The sequence below is a fragment of the Peromyscus maniculatus genome, chromosome 2 (genome assembly GCF_049852395.1).
Source record: "Peromyscus maniculatus bairdii isolate BWxNUB_F1_BW_parent chromosome 2, HU_Pman_BW_mat_3.1, whole genome shotgun sequence".
NCBI lineage: Eukaryota > Metazoa > Chordata > Mammalia > Rodentia > Cricetidae > Peromyscus > Peromyscus maniculatus.
Window position 1 is genome coordinate 17,232,279 of NC_134853.1, and position 17,375 is coordinate 17,249,653.

A 17,375-nucleotide genomic window follows, 5' to 3' on the forward strand; every position below is an offset into this window, starting at 1 on the left:
ATTTTCTTGATTGCTTGTTGATGTGTGCATGGGGCTCAGCCCACTGTGAGCATCATCATCCATGAGTAGGTGGGCCTGGGATGTATAAGAAGGGTAATGGGCAAGCCAGAGGGAAGTAAGGCAGTAACCACTGTTCCTCCATGGCCTCTGCTTCAGTTCCTGCCTCCGGTGCCTCTTTGAGTTGATTTCTTGGCTTCCTTCAGTGATTGCACCCTGAAAGCCTTTTCTTCCACGCTTTGTTTTATTATAGCAGAACTAATCATAAGAGCCCACCATCTTTATGATTCTCTAGGACTACATATTTGCTTTATTTTCCATTGTGGTGTCACAGAGAGCTTGCTCCTTTGTTGCATCATTATTATTATTTTTTAATTGAAAATAGATTCTTCTCTCATATAATACATCCCAACCACAGTTTTCCCTCCCTTCCTCCACTCCTCCTCCTATACCCCCTAACCCCCTTCCCCCCAGATCCACCCCCCTTCATTTCTTCTCCAAACAAGAGGAGGCCTCTAAAAGATGACAGCAAATTGGACAAAACAAGATACAATAAGAGAAAGTAAACACCCTTATAGCAAGGCTGGACAAAGCAACCCAATAGGAGGAAAAGAGTCTTAGGAGCAGACAAAAGAGTCAGAGATACACCAGCTTCCAATGTTAGGAGTCTCATAAAACACCAAACTAACAGCAATAACATACTCACAGAAGACCTGGTACAGACCCGCATAGGCACTCAAATTGCCATTGCAGTCTCTGTGAGCCCATGTGAGCCCTACTTAGTTGATTCAGTCAGCATGTTCTCCTGGTGTCCTCCATCCTCTCTGACTCCTACAGACTTTCCTCTCCTTCTTCCACAGGGTTCCCCTGTCTCCAAGGGAAGAGACCTGATGGAGACCTCCAATTTAGACTCTTTCTCTGCATCAGACCTGAATGTGGATCTCTTCATCTGTTCCTATCGCTCCTGAAGGAAGCTTCTCTGATGATGACTGGACAAGGGAATGACATATGAGCATAGCAGAATATCACTAGAAATCATTTCATTGACCTATTTATTATTTGTTAACCTTTATTTTTGCCTGTCATATTTGCTTCTACCATAGGTCTCTGGGCTATCCAAAATCTGGTTCCTATCCATCCAGGTAGTGTAGGGCATGGCCTCTTTATCTTGGCTTGGGCCTCAGGTGAAACCAAACACTGGTTAGCTACACCCACAAATTTTGTGCCACCATTGCCCAAGCTCATCTTACAGGCAGGACAGGTCGAGGGTTTTGTGGCTGGGTTGGTGTCCATGGAACCATGGTTTCCATAGTGGCTGTACAAGTTTGCATCCCAACAGCAAGGCCAGCTGAGCTGTTACTTGTGGTTTTGATCTTAACCATTCTGACAGGTATAAGTAGAATCTCAAAGTAGTTTTGATTTGCATTTCCATGATGGCTAAGGATGTTGATCATTTCTTTAAGTGTTTCTCAGCCATTTGAGATTCCTCTATTGAGAATTCTCTGTTTAGATCTGTGCCCCATTTTTCAATTGAATTGTTTGGTTTGTTGATTTCTGGTTTCTTGAGTTCCTTTTATATTTTGGATATTAGTCCTCTATCAGATGTGGGATTGGTGAAAATCTTTTTCCATTCTGTAGGCTGCCTCTTTGTCTGATTGATGGTGTCTTCTGCCTTACAGAAGCTTCTCAATTTCATGAGGTCCCATTTATTAACTGTTGATCTTAGTGTCTGTGCTATTGGTATTCTGTTCAGCAAGTTCTGTGCCAATGTATTTAAGGCTGTTCCCTACCTTCTCTTCTATCACGTTCAGTGTGTCTGGTTTAATGTTGAGTCTTTGATCCACTTTACCTGAGTTTTGTACAGGGTGATAGATATGGATCTATTTGCATTTTGTCTGCAAACTGGATGCATGAAGACATCCAGTTTGGCCAGCACCATTTGTTGAAGATGCTATTTTTTTCCATTGTGCATTCTTGGCTTCTTTATAAAAAAATCAGGTGTCCATAGGTGTGTGGATTTATGTCTGTGTGCACCAATCTGTTTGTTTTTATACCAATACCATGCGGATTTTAATCCTATAGCTCTGTGGTACAACTTGCAATCAGGGATGGAGATACCTTTAGCAATTCTTTTATTGTATAGGGTTGGTTTAATCTATCCATTTTTTTGTGTTTCCATATGAAGTTGAGAATTGTCATTTCAAGGTTTTTAAAGAATTGCGTTAGAATATTGATGGGGATTGTGTTGAATCTGTAGATTGCTCTTGGTAGGATGGTCATTTTTTACTATGTGAATCCTACTAATCCATGAGAATTGGGGATCTTTCCATCTTCTGATATCTTCTTCAATTTCTTTCTCCAAATGCTTGAAGTTTGTTTTTTTTTTTTTTTTTTTTTTTTTTTTTCAAGGGAGGAAAAGATTAAGTAAGTTTTACAAACTGGCTTAAAAATAACTTCAAGAGCCGGGCGTGGTGGCGCACGCCTTTAATCCCAGCACTCGGGAGGCAGAGCCAGGCGGATTGCTGTGAGTTCGAGGCCAGCCTGGGCTACCAAGTGAGCTCCAGGAAAGGCGCAAAGCTACACAGAGAAACCCTGTCTCGAAAAAACCAAAAAAAAAAAAAAAAAAAAAAAATAACTTCAAGAAAGTCAATAGAATTTACTACGGTCTCATCCGTCCTGAAGGAGGTGCCCGGTTTGGAGGCGTGATGGCTATGTCCAGATAATGCCCTATTTGGAACTTCTGTGACTGCAGGGTCATGGAGTCATCAGTGCCCTTCCTTCCAGACATGGTGCTGCCAATCTCCTTAACTCGATATCCAGGTCTTTTAAGATCCATAAAAACAATTGCAAAATTGAAGTGTGTGCCCTTCTTTCTCGCTTCTGGGTAGACTTCCTTTACTAAACTAGTCAGTTCTTTCAAGGTTGCATCCATCCAGGTGTAGATCTGCAGCTCGCTCGAGGGCACGTTCCCTCGGGAGAACTCGTCCATTCGGTGGTGGCAGCCGTTGTTGGTGGTGAAGACCCGCAGCAGGAGCGGGCAGGTCTTCTCGCGGTCCATCGGCTTCTCGGGCTCCTTCTTAATCTCCTCCTGGGTAACGCGCGATTCCACCGCCATCTTCCTCCTTCGCCCGGGAGATGCTCGCCCTGACCTCCGACCCCTGCGGCGAGCATGAGCTAGTCCATGCTTGAAGTTTTTAATCAATCTAATCAATTTGATTAGAGTTACTTCAAGATATTTTATATTAATTGAGGTTATTGTGAAAAGTGTTGTTTCCCTGATTTCTTCCTCAATCAGTTTTCCATTTGTCATATAGGAGGGCTACAGATTTTTTTCTTTTTTGAGTTAATCTTGTGTCTAGCCCCTTTGTTAAAAGTGTTTATCAGCTGTAGTTCCCTGGCAGAAAATTTCACAGAACTTATGTATAATATCATATCATCTGCAAATAACAATACTTTAACTTCTTCCTTTTCAATTTATATCCCCTTGATCTCCTTCAGTTGTCTTATTGCTCTAGCTAGAACTTCAAGTACTATATTGAATAAATATGGAGAGAGTGGACAACCTTGTCTTGTTCTCAATTTCAGTGGACTTGCTTTGAGTTTCTCTCCATTTAATTTGATGTTGGCTATAGGCTTGCTGTAAATTGCCTTTATTATGTTTAGGTATGTACCTTATACCCCTAATCTTTCCAAAACTTTTTTTTTTAACCAGAAAGATGTATCATTTATTGAGCAGTATCTTTAGATATCTTGATTAGCTTTAAATTTCTGCAGCCATTGTTTCCATGATGGAGGAAGCATTAGGGGAAGGATTGCTTATTGTGAAGAATCAATCTATCTTAGTTCTTTCTTGGTAAAATACCTAACTGTGGAGAATTTTGCTACATAAAAAATTTATAGTATTTAAATAAATGGAGACTAACTGTATCTGTTTTAAGTACCTTTAGCTGTGATCACTTTAAGTACTACAAATAAGGCTTTTTGGCGAGGTGTGAAGTCATGAAAGTGCATATCATTTTCTAACAAGGAGCATGTTTGTATAACAAATATCAACTCTTCAGGACAAGGGCTATTAATATTATTAACAATTAATAACTTAATTATTATTTACCGTGTGGCAAATCATAAAATTCCAGGTGAAAAAGTATACTAGGTATAGTGGTACCATGGAAGAGGGAATAATTACTTTGCTAATGGGAAGACAGTGTCAGGGAAAGTTTTCTGTTAAGCTGATTTCTTTATTGGCTTTTCACAAAGTTTCTTTGCAAAACTTTTATCATGAATGAGTGTTGGATTTTGTCAAAGGGTTTTTCAGCATTTAATGAGATGATCATGTAGTTTTTTTCTTTAAATTTACTGATTTTTATATATTGAACCATCCTTGAATCTCTGGGATGAAGCCTACGTGATCATGATGGATGATTTTTTGATGTGTTCTTGGATTTGGTTTATGAGTATTTTTGCATCTTTGTTCATAATGGAAATTGGTCTGTAATTCCTTTTCTTTGTTGAATTTTTGTGTGGTCTGGGTATCAGGGTAACTGTGGTCCCATAAAATGAATTTGGCAATGTTCTCTGTGTTTCTATTTTGTGGAACAATTTGAGGAATATTGGTATTAATTCTCCATTGAAAGTCTGGTAGAATTCTGTGCTAAAACTCTCTGGCCCTGGGCTTTTTTTGCTTGGGAGACTTTTAGTGAGTTTGTCTATTTCACTAGGAGTTATATGTCTATTTGAATTGTTCATCTTACTTTTATTTAACTTTTGTAAGTGGTTTCTAACAAGAAAATAATCCATTTCTTTTAGATTTTCCAATTTGGTGGAGTACATGTTATTAAAGTATGTCCTTAGGAATCTCTGGAATTCCTTGGTGTCTGTTATTTTGTCCCCCCTTTTGTTTCTGATTTTATTAATTTGGATATTCTCTCTCTGCCTTTAATTAGTTTAGATAAGAGTTTGCCTACCCTATTGATTTTCTGAAAGAGCTAACTCTTTGTTTCATTGATTCTTTGTGTTGCTCTTTGTTTCTCTTTTATAGGTTTCAGCCTTCAGTTCAATTATTTCCCACCTTCTACTCCTCATGGGTATACTTCTTTTTGTTTTAGAGTTTTCAGGTGTGCTGTTAAGTTGTTAGCATGAAATCTCTCCAATTTTTTTTTTAAATGTGGGCACTTTGTGCTACGAACTTTTCTTCTAGCACAGCTTTCGTTGTGTCCCATAAGTTTGGTTATGTTGTATATTCATTTTCATTGAATTCCAGAAAGTCTTTAACTTCTTCCTTTATTTGTGTCTTGACCGCTTTTTCATTCATTAGAGAGTTGTTCAGTTTGCATGAGTTTGTAAGCTTTCTGTTGTTTTGTTGTTCAACTTCAGCTTTAATCGATTGTGGCTTGATAGGATGCTGAGGATTATTTCAACTTTCTTGTATCTGTTTAGACTTCATCTGTGATTGAGTATATGGTCAGTTTTGGAGAATGTTCCATGAGGTGCTGAGAAGAAGGTATATTCTTTTCTGTTTGGGTGAAATGTTGTGTAAACATTTGTTAGATCCATTTGGTTCATAACGTCTGTTAGCTTCATTAGTTCTTTGTTTAGTTTTTGTCTGGATGACCTGTCCTTTGGTGAGGCTGGGATATTGAAGTCTCCTAATGTCAATGTATGAAGGTCTTTGTCTCTTCATCACATGCTGTGGAACCTCAACCTCAACCAGATTGTGTATCCCTTGGGAACAATGTTTTTATTTTTCTCCTAGCATATTTCTTGACATTGAGAGTGTGCTTATCTTTCTGAGTCTGGGTTACCTCACTCAAGATGATTTTTTTCTAGATCCATCCATTTGCCTGCAAATCTCATGATATCATTGTTTTTCTCTGCTGAGTAGTACTCCATTGTGTATATGTACCACATTTTGTTTATCCATTCTTCAGTTGAAGGGCATCTAGGTTGTTTCCAGGTTCTGGCTATTACAAACAATGCTGCTATGAACATAGCTGAGCAAGTGCTCTTGTGGTATGATTGAGTATTTTTTGGGTATATGCCCAAGAGTGGTATAGCTGAGTCTTGGGAGAGATTGATTCCCAATTTTCTAAGAAAGTGCCATATTGATTTCCAAAGTGGCTGTACAAGCTTGCATTTCCACCAACAGTGGAGGAGAGTTCCCCTTGCTCCACATCCTCTCCAACATAAGCTGTCTTCAGTGGTTTTGATTTGCATTTCCCTGATGATTAGGGATGTTGAGCAATTCCTTAGATGTCTTTCTGCCATTTGAGCTTCCTATGTTGAGAATTCTCTGTTTAGTTCTATAGCCCATTTCTCAATTGGACTGTTGAGCATTTTGATGTCTAATTTCTTGAGTTCTTTATATATTCTGGATATCAGCCCTTTGTCAGATGTGGGGTTGGTGAAGATCTTTTCCCATTCTGTAGGCTGTTGTTTTGTCTTGTTGACTGTGTTCTTTGCCCTACAAAAGCTTCTAAGTTTCAAGAGGTCCCATTGATTGATTGCATGTACTCACTCATAGGAGGATACTAGATGTAAAACAAAGGATGACTAGACTGCTACTCAAAACTCCAGGGAGGCTACCTAGAAAACAGAACCCTAAGAAAGACACAGGGATCGCCCAATGACAGAGAATTGAATGAGAGCTACATGAGCAAACTGGATATGAGTGGGGGGTAATGAAGGGCAAGGGTCGAGGGAAAGAGAGCTTAGGGGAGCGGGAGATCCCAGCTGGATCAAGAACAGAGAGGGAGAACAAGGAAAAAGAGACCATGATAAATGAAGACCCCATGGGAATAGGAAGAAGCAAAGTGCTAGAGAAGTCCCCAGAAATCCACAAAGATACCTCCACAATAGACTACTGGCAATGGTCGAGAGAAAGCCTGAACTGACCTATTCTGGTGATAGGATGGCCAAATACCCTAACTGTCATGCTAGAAATCTCATCCAATGACTGATGGAAGCAGATGCAGAGATCCACGGCCAGGCCCCAGGTGGAGCTCCAGGAATCCAATTGGTGAGAAAGAGGAGGGATTGTATGAGCAAGAATTGTTGAGACCAAGATTGGAAAAAGCACAGGGACAAATAGCCAAACTAGTGGAAACACATGAACTATGAACCAATGGCTGAGAGCCCCCAACTGGATCAGGCCCTCTGGATAAGTGAGACAGTTGATTAGCTTGAACTGTTTGGGAGGCATCCAGGCGGTGGGACCGGGACCTGTCCTTAGTGCATGTCCTTAGCTGGATGTTTGGAACCTGGGGCCTATTCAGGGACACTTTGCTCAGCCTGGGAGGAGGGGACTGGACCTGCCTGGACTGAACCTACCAGGTTGAGCTGAATCTCCAGGGAAGTCCTTGCCCTGGAGGAGATGGGAATGGGGGGTGGGCTGTGGGGGGGGGGGGGCGCGTGAGGAGGGAGGACAGGGGATTCCGTGGCTGATATGTAAAATTAAATCAGATTATAAAATTAAAAAGAGTGTGCTTATCAAAACATTCTGTGGTCAATGAGTATGGCATTTTTGCTGGCTAGTTTTATGTCAGTTTGACACAAGTTAAAGTCCCTGGAGAGGAAGGAGCTTTAGTTGAGAAAATGCCTTCATAAGATCCAGGCTATAGGCAAGCCTGTATGGAATTTCTTAATTCGTGATTGATGAAGAGGCCCATCTCATTGTGCGTGGGGACCCTCTTGCACTAGTAGTCCTGGGTTCTATAAGAAAGCAGACTGAGCATTCCACGGGAAGCAAGCCAGTAAACAGAACTCCTCCCTGGCCTCTGCATCAACTCTTGCTTCCAGGTTCCTGCCCTGTTTGAGTTCCTTTCCTGACTTCCTTTGACAAAAAAACAGTGATGTGAAGATCTAAGCCAAATAAACCTTTTCCTTTTTAAGTTGTGTTTTGTGTTTGTTTGTGTTTATTTACTTATTTGCTTTGTTTTCCCAGACAGGGTTTCTCTGTGTAGCCCCCACTGTCCTGGGGCTCACTCTGTAGGCCAGGCTGGCCTTGAACTAGGAGATTCACCTGCCTTTGCTTCCCAAGTACTTGGATTAAAGTACTGCCCAGCTCCAAGTTGCTTTTGGTCATAGTGTTTTATCTCAATAATAGCAACCCTAACTAGGGCAGATGTGACCCAGAACACTTGGTCATTGAAATAACTGTCCCTCGAGTATTGTTTTCTCATTTTTATCTAGAAGTTCATCTTTCACAAATCTGAATTTCCTTGCCTGAGCTGCGTTACTTACTGGTCTACTTACTATCCTTCCCCCATGCTGTTTATATATAATGCATCTTCTCTCCTGAGGGAACTTATCTTAAGGCCTTGGCCTCAAGCTCATATCTGATGAAAGAAAAGTTTGTTGGATGAATAAAAGCCACAAGATTTACTCACCACAAAGTATCATGGATGATGCTACACTCACCAACATTTTCTTTCTCTCAACATACCTCCCAGTATAGCTGCCTGGCAACTTTTCACTTGGTTAATGCAGACACCTTTCTCTGAACGTCCCTCCTTTAATGTCAGCAGTTTCTACTTAATGATAGATCTTTATCAATGAACATTTTTGTAGCATGCCTCATCAGAAATCAAATATAACACAAACTCAGGAAGGCCTCACTCTATTAGGAGTCCAATGTTCCTTTCTATCATTCGTGATGACATGGTGTCAGCAGCTAACTAGACACCACTGTCCACATTGTTATGGTTACCCTACAGGCAGATATGGTCAGCTTTTGACGACCTGTTACATACTGAGGACAGAGGAGAGGACATACTAGTGATGGAGGAGTTGGGAAGGAAAACTGTAATGAAAAATTCCATCACTTACTATAACTAGTAGTTTTTGTAAATGTCTAAAACCCTTTTGCTAAATATTTTTGAAATATTCTAAACAATGTCAGATCTGTTTTTATTATTTTATTTGTTGCTATATGGTTTTAATTATTTGCATTTTGCTGAGTATTATAGTTTCTGTTTTTCGAAGGAAGTAATAAATTGATAACTTAATCTTTAGTGATAATTAATATTATATATTAAGAAAACATATTGGAGAAATATGAATTTCGATTTGAAAGACTCCTATATTAGTATTTGTCAGGGGCTATTAAAGAAAACATGCTTCCATCTTTCCCTAAGGAACGAAACAGGTGGAAATCTAAATGTATAGAGCTACCGTTTTAAAGCATGGCCTAAATCTGGAGACAAATGTGCTTCTTACTATGGAATTCTAGGACAGGCAAATCTTTTCCCATGTTGTAGCAGCTGTCTAGAATGCATTCGCTTCCTCTCCACATCACACAGCACAGGGCATGAATGTGGCTAGAGCTGAGAGGACTGCCCACTTATTACAAGTAGGGTGTTAGGGAATGGAGAGAACAGACATCAAGGCTCTGCATAGTTTTTCCTTCCAGAATCATCTGTTTTGTGAAATTAAGGAAAGATGATGCAGAAGGGGGCTGGAGACAAATGGTTCAAGCGGGGTTCTCTCTGCACCAGTGGGAATATAACATATCTTTACAACTAAAATTTCTTAGATTTTTTTTCTCCAATAGTCTATTGATCTAAACTCCTAAATCTTTATTTAATCAAAGATGTTGCCTTTACTACAGGGAAAAGGCCCTCAGGATGACCATTCCTCTACTTCTTTGAGGGTGTTCTGCAAATACTAGTCATTACTTCTTCATGCACCCATGCTCCCACTTGGGAGCCACACAGATGTGACATGCAGAAGACTCTAAACAGGTTATAGCAGTAAGCTGGCAAATCAGCTTCTTCAGGCCATTCCACACCCAAGGCTGAAACTCATTTAAATGCTACTTTACTTTCCAATTATGTGCAGCCACAAATTAAAAATAGCTTCTTCAAGGAGACAAATGGCTAGTCATATGATATAATCATTTCCTATCATCAAATTCCCTAGGAGAAATGAAACTTCCAGGCTTATTTCCCCATTCGTGGTGTCCACTTAGTCCTAACAGGAAGCAGATGTCACACTGAAAGGGACTCTTTCTCCCTGTGTGTATAGGGTGTAGGGAAACCAACAAGAAAACATGATATTCTGGGGTTATCAATAGAGGGGCTTGTCATGACATGGAACCTGAAGAGACTGGGAACAGAGAGGCAGCCAACAGTCCAATTCTTACAGTCACATGGACAATGTGTTAGTTTTTATATTGCCTTGACCAAAATAACAGAAGCAAGGGAAAAAGACTTTGTTTACCATTTCAAAGGGTTTCAATCTATTTCAGTGCTAAAGCATGGCAGAGTTCATTGTGGGAGGAAGGTGTGACATGGGCTCCCTATACTGTAGTAGACAGAACTCAGAGGTCAAAGCAGGAAACAGACCCACGCTAGTGACCTGTTCCTGCCGCTACACCCTACATCCTCCCAGTAGTGTTACCCGTTGGAAAACAAGCATTTAAAACATGAGCCCATGGGACACATTTCAGAATCAAATAGAAAAAACGCAGAGAGGTGCTTTTTAAAGCTAAGATTTTATTTTGTTATTATTATTATTATTTGGCCAGGCAGTGGGGTCATACAACCTTAATCCCAGCACTCAGGAGGCAGAGGCAGGTGGATCTGTGAGTTTGAGGCCAGCCAGATTTGCAGAGTGAGTTCCAGGACAGCCAGGGCTACACAGAAAAACAAACAAAAAATATTCTCTCAAAGTTTCATACATTTATACAATGCACATTGACCATATCCACCCACTATTATTTCTCTTTCTAACTCCCCTAGCATCCCTAACCCTTCTCCCTCCACTGTTATTACCCCTTTATAACTCCCCCAGTGTCCCTACCCCTTCTCCCTCCGCCATTATTACCTCTTCCTGAGTCTCCTACCCCTTCTCCACCCCACCATTATTTTTCTTTCTAACTCCCCTAGCATCCCCTATCCTTTTTCTCTCCACCATTATTACCTCTTTTTAATTCCCCTAGTGTCCCCTACCCCTTCTCTATCTTTCATGTTCTCTTAAAAAAAGTTGTTATTGGCCACATGTGATAGTGCATGCCTTTAATCCTAGCACCGAAGCAGAGGCAGGAGGATCTCTATGAGTTTAAGGCCAGCTAGGGCTCCATGGTGAGACCCTGTCTCAATGTATATCTTATTTTCTGAAAGTACCCTTTGTTCTCAAGGTGGGGTCAGAAGAGTGTACTGAGGTAAACCCATCATTATTACTAACGCATGCTCATGCTCTAATGGTAGGTACACATGGTGGCTTTCTGTCCATCAGAGCATGCCTATCAATTGGGGGAGGGGGGTTGCTTCTTTACATACGCTGCATCTTTCTTATTGCCTTACAGGCACCACTCAGGAATTCTTCTTAACAGCCTTCTCCATGGAAATGGCACTTATAGATAAGGACTTTTGAAAACATGCCTTTGTTCATTAAACAATGCTGCCCCAAATAGGTACATCAACATTTACTTATCACATTAAAAGCTAGGACTTCTGGAACCAAGAGACTGTGCTAACTATATGTGTCCCCAAAGTCTAGACATCCAAGAGGACAGCCAGTCAGATCTTCTAAAGCCAGTGAACCTGATTAACCTCTTATTGATACACATTCTACACTTGCGTAACCCAGTCATTTTGTTCTTACAACATCTGAGGAAGGGAACTCTATCTTTGTTAAACCATAGAGATTATCATGGCATACCGTGGTATACCATGTCACATGGTAACATGTGAACATGGTTATGCACAAGCTTCAACGTATCATTGTGCATATTATTAAATTTTCCACCTCATCACTTTTGTACAGTGGCCAAGAAAACGCTTCAAACTCCAGCATATACATTAAATACTTTTATACATTTTAGGCAGCTGGAGCTAGTTTTTATATTGGTATTTGCTGAGGGCAAAAGCAATATGTTGTAACAGAATGTCTAAATATTTTTGATAGAACAGTCCACATTTTATAAAACAATATTATAATACTAAAGCTGTACCTCAAAAGTCTCACAAATGATTTGAACAAATATTCTTCATGTCTTCAGAGGATCTATTTGTGGCTTTTTTATCACTCTTATGGTATGCCCTTTTGCAAATCATGACCTTCATTTGGCTGGGAAAATTTTTATTAATGAACTCCTGAGCACAATTAGTGCTGGCCATATATGCATGGGTGTGTGGCCATCTGCTGGGGCATGAGTGGCCTGCCAGCATCCCATGGACAGGGATGCTTTTGACAGAGAAATGCCACTGACATGTCAAATAAAAAAGTAGCCTGCCTACTTTCCCTTCTCTTTTGATTGCTTCTGTGGATGAATCCAGTGGGACCAGGAGAAAGGCATCCTGCAGTACCTGGGCAGGTGGAGTGCTGATCTGGAGGAGCAAGCAGGAAGGAACTAGCTCATACACCCAAGTTTAATGAGAAGCAGGAAGGAAATTAAGTCCACAATCAAATTCTCTTGCTCTTGTAATGGAAAATGCTAAAGAAATTCATTTTTAAAAAATTTAATATTCTGCTCTGTGGCAGCTAGAGAGGTTCTGAGTACTTGGTAGAATTGGGTTTGGAAGTCACAGCATCACTGATCTCTCCTGAATGGGTGTAGATCCTTTCAGGGCCTTAGCTGTATTAACCTAATGCCCATTGATTTGTGAGCTACACTTTTTTAAACAGTCCAGATGATGGGCCAGACACAGCAGCTGACTGTAGCTCTTGGTCTAACTCACTTTGAAGTCAGTCTGTTCTAGTTCTAGAAGGCAAGAAATCCAGAAGCCAGAACCAGGACCAAGTCAAATCAAATGTCGCTCCCAAAGGGCACAGTGCAGATTCAGTAGTGTCTAAATGAAGGTGCTCAGTCTGAGAGTGTAGTCTTGGCTTAGCTTTTAAAATGCTAGTAGGTTTATGCCAGTTGTCCTGAACTCATAAACTCAGTGAGAGCAAACAGTAAAAGGGTAACTTTTGAAACAGACATGTGAGGGAGAATTCACCTGTGAACTGGCTTCTCTTCCAGACTGTTCCATTTGAAACACTTTTGGAAAGTTTAGAAGCTGATAGTGATTGGTGGAAGCTTCAGGAAGCAGACCTCATTTGAGAAGGCCCTTTGACATCCCATATTCAAAGCCTCTGGCTTTTACATTTCTCTTTTGTACCATTTGTCAGTGCCTGATACTAGTCACGCAAAACCAGAAGCTTGAAAGAGCAGTGTTGTTCCCAATTATTGCTTTTAGTGAAGTTACACTACTTTATTAAAATTGTCAGAATCCATGAAGTCACTGAGATTACCAAGTCTGACTTATTTCTTTCCTTCATGGCCCATAGTCATTTGATCTATAAGAGGTCCTCCTCAGAGATGTCTAGGATCTCTGACCTTCATCCCATCCCTTCTGAAGCTGCTTTTGTCTTCCCATCTGACCTGCTTCAGACATCTCAGCCTCAAGGCTTTTCCTCATTCCTTCTCTTCATCATTTCAATTGAACCATTTTATGATTTATAAATCAAATTATATTATACCCTTTCTCAAAAACTGCTTCCCATTATCCATCTGTAAAATGAGTTAAAACTATCACGGTACAAAAGGACCTTCACAATGGGAGCCTGACCTCCTTGGGACTCACTGACAGACTCCCTTTACTCACGTCCTGAGTGTAGATGTAACCAATCGTCTTTTTAAAATAAGAAACACAGAGACAATGTAAAAGAGAAAGCCGAGAGGTCAGAGCTCAGAGATAAAATCTTACCTCCTGCAGTGCTCCTAGCTTCCCCGAGAGAGGGAGGTACTTCCTGTGTCCCTGTTTAAATAATCTTTCTGTTCTGCCTTCTCATTGGTTGTAAACCCAACCACATGACTGCCTCATCACTGCCTGTAAGTACCGCCCTCCAGGTCTTAAAGGCGTATGTCTCCAATACTGGCTGTATCCCTGAATACACAGAAATCTACCTAGCTCTTCTAACCACCACGCTCTTACTATGGCTCTAATAGCTCTGACCCCAGGGCAACTTTATTTATTAACATAAAATTAAAATCACATTTCAGTACAAATAAAATATCACCACACCTGAGTCCTGGGCAGACTTCAAGGGATGAGCAGTGCCCTTGCTGCCTGTTTCATTTCTCATTTAGATTATGGTTTTGAGTTTTATTTCTCCTTTTTATTTCCTTCTCACTTTCTCTATATTGTCTCAAGTCTGGCTCAAAATAATATCTTCGCAAAGAGCATCCAGGATTTTCCCAGGAAGAATTAATCATTCTAGTATTTACTCTTAAAACATTTCACATGTATCTACTCTGTCCTTCTTTGATTATACTTTATCTTTTCCATGTGTCTTTGTTCCTATTGATTGTAAACATCAGTAAGCATAGGTAATTTATGTTTTCATAAGAGAGTTTAGGCCAAAATTCTAAAATTTCATTGTCAAGATTTTGTAAATTATCAATATCCTATCCCCACTCTTTATCCACTAAACCATTTCCCAGTCCCACAATCTAAAATTCAATATCATAAAAGGTTCAGTTTTTGGTTTTTATCCAAAGAACTATAATTTGCTAAAATACTGAAATTACACGATCACACACAGGTGTCTCTTACACACAACTACAAAGAAAAGCTTTAGCATGGGATTGTATCAAAGTCATAATTCCAAAATTGATTGAATGCCTTTTATGGATTATATTTAGTTGATACTTCTTTTTTTGTTTTACAGAAATATCCTTGATGTAGTCCAGTGTGCCCCAAACTTCAAACTTCATAGAGAGAATATTGTTTTTTTTTTGAATTTATTATTTTTATTATTATTTTACAACACCATTCAGTTCAACATAATAGCCACAGATTCCCCTGTTCTCCCCCTCTCGCTCCCCCTCCCCCCAGCCCACCCCCCATTCCCACCTCCTCCAGATCAAGGTCTCCCCCAAGGACCAGGGTCGACCTGGTAGAGTCAGTCCAGGCAGGTCCATTCCCCCCTCCCAGACCCAGCCAAGTGTCCCTGCATAAGTCCCAGGATTCAAACAGCCAACTCATGCAACGAGCCCAGGACCCGGCACCAATGCACAGCTGCCTCCCAAACAGATCAAGCCAAATGACTGTCTCACGCATTCAGGGGGCCTGATCCAGTTGGGGGCCCCTCAGCCTTTGGTTCATAGATCCTGTGCTTCCATTCATTTGGTTATTTGTCCCGGTGCTTTATCCAACCTTGGCTTCAACAATTCTCGCTCATATAAACCCTCTTCTTTCTCACTAATTAGACTCCCAGTGCTCCACCAGAGGCCCAGCCGTGGATGTCTGCATTCAGATTCCTCAGTCCTTGGATGGGGTTTATGGCACCACTATTTGGGTGTTTGGCCATCCCATCACCAGAGTAGGTCAGTTCCTGCCGTCTCGCGACCATTGCCAGCAGTCTTTTGCGGGGGTATCTTTGTGGATCTCCGTGGGCCTCCCTAGCTCTCTGCTTCCTCCCCTTCTCACCTTCTCATGTGGTCTTCATTTACCTTGGTCTCCTATTCCTTGTTCTCCCTCTCTTTTCTTGATCAAGCTAGGATCTCCCACTCTCTTTCCCTCGACCGTCGCCCTTCATTGTTCCCACTCAAGACCAGGCTGTTCATATAGATCTCGTCCATTTCTCCGTGTCTTTTTTTGGGGGTCCCGTTTTCCAGGTAGCCTCACTGGTGATGTGAGTAGCAGTCCAGTCATCCTTGTTCCACATCTAGCATCTTCCTATGAGTGAGTACATACCATATTTGTCTTTCTGAGTCTGGGTTACCTCACTCAGGATGATTTTTTTCTAGATCCATCCATTTGCCTGCAAACCGTATGTCATAGAGAGAATATTAAACACAAATATATAGCTGGCTAACAATATGTGTATGTCTGTCTGTGCATTATAAATGAAACACTGATACTGGTACAGACTCATCTTAGTAGCCTTTTAATTGTCTTTACTGAATTAAGGGAGAAGACATATGACCTTTCTGGGTCATGATTTCTTCAACTAAGAAATAAAAGGTTTGGAGTAGGTTTATTCATTTATTCAAGAAATGTTGTATGCTAGATGCTAGTGCTTGAAATACAAAGATGAGAAACATACAGAGTCTCTGTCATCTAGCGACTTACCAGATATAAGCAAAATTTAAATTATTTTTCTCTTTAAGGTCTCCTGTGCTTGACATGGAAGTATAAATTAAATAAGATAGAAAAGGAAAGATTCATGTTTACTTCTGAATTTATTCAAAAGCATTTATTAATGAAGTTCATTGTATTAAAAAAATCTTCACTGAAAGACTAGTTTTGTGATAAAAAGTAATGCTACTCTTTTTCTAGTAATTTTTTCTTCACAGGGGGAAGTGACCTGATGTCTGGGGCTGGACTACTCTGGAGGTGTGGTTTTGGCTATTAAGTCCTAAACCTTATTTAGGCCTGATAAGTAGAGCACCTATTCATGGCCTGGTTTTAAGAACACAGAAGTCTCAGAGAGCTGTGCTAGATAGTCCACAATAGAAATCTCTCTCAATACCCATAACTTATATGGTGAGTCAGTATTCTAGAAGAATGGTCCAGTAGGTCAGATGGAGACTATATTGTTCTTTTTAACACCTTTGGAAGTAATTTTTTTTTGTTGCTATGCTCTGTATTAGAGCAATTACGAGCTCATCTAGACTTAGCAATCTTGAAAATGCTTACTTTCACATTTTTATGTATTTGCTATTAAAGTCAGATCTTAAAGTATTCTTACTTCAAAGGTAATGCTGCAGGAGGGGCATGACTAAGTATAGTGACTATTTCTGATAGTTACAGGAAAGTTTAAATTTCTTCATTACTCAGTTGAGTGTCTCTCACAGAAGTGGTTTTCCTTCTCATGCAGTGGTGAAGGAATGTATTTATTTTACAGTCCCACTGTTAGCTTAATTGACAGCTTAATGACACTGTATTTTCTTCCAATGGTATTTTAGTTGTACCCAATTTCAGTCACAGCTGCCCACCTGCAGGAATTTTTCCCTTGATCTGTAGTCATAATAGCATTTGATAATTATTTGTTTCTTGTGATCTCAAAAGTCCTTCATCTTGAAGGCTTCTCAAATATTTTAAGAACATGTCTCCTCCAATGGTGAGCATGTCTTCTCCAGCTGCGAGCACACTCCCTCCAGGTGCCACTTTTTTTTTTTTGCTTTTGAAAATGATGAGTCTCCACGTTGCTCTCCAAATGATTATCCCTCATCTCCTCTGACCTCTGTACTAGGTGAAATTTGTGTTCCCAACTTGTCTGTTTACTAAATTAGATTGTCTCATTGCTTATTTCATTTGCTGAAAAAGATTATAAGCTAATACTTAAATTGAGAATACTTAAGAAGGCTGCAAAATAACATAACTAAACATCATGTAAAAATGTTTAATCATTGTGGAGGCCCACAAAAGTTTCCTGTGAGATCTGAGCTT

The 17,375-nt window shown here is 40.3% G+C and overlaps 1 pseudogene; it reads right to left on the minus strand.

The window, feature by feature from the left end:
- Nucleotides 1-2,630: 2,630 nt before the first annotated feature.
- On the minus strand, nucleotides 2,631-3,168 carry LOC102907322 (histone deacetylase complex subunit SAP18 pseudogene; annotated as a pseudogene).
- Between the last annotated feature and the right edge of the window lie 14,207 nt (nucleotides 3,169-17,375).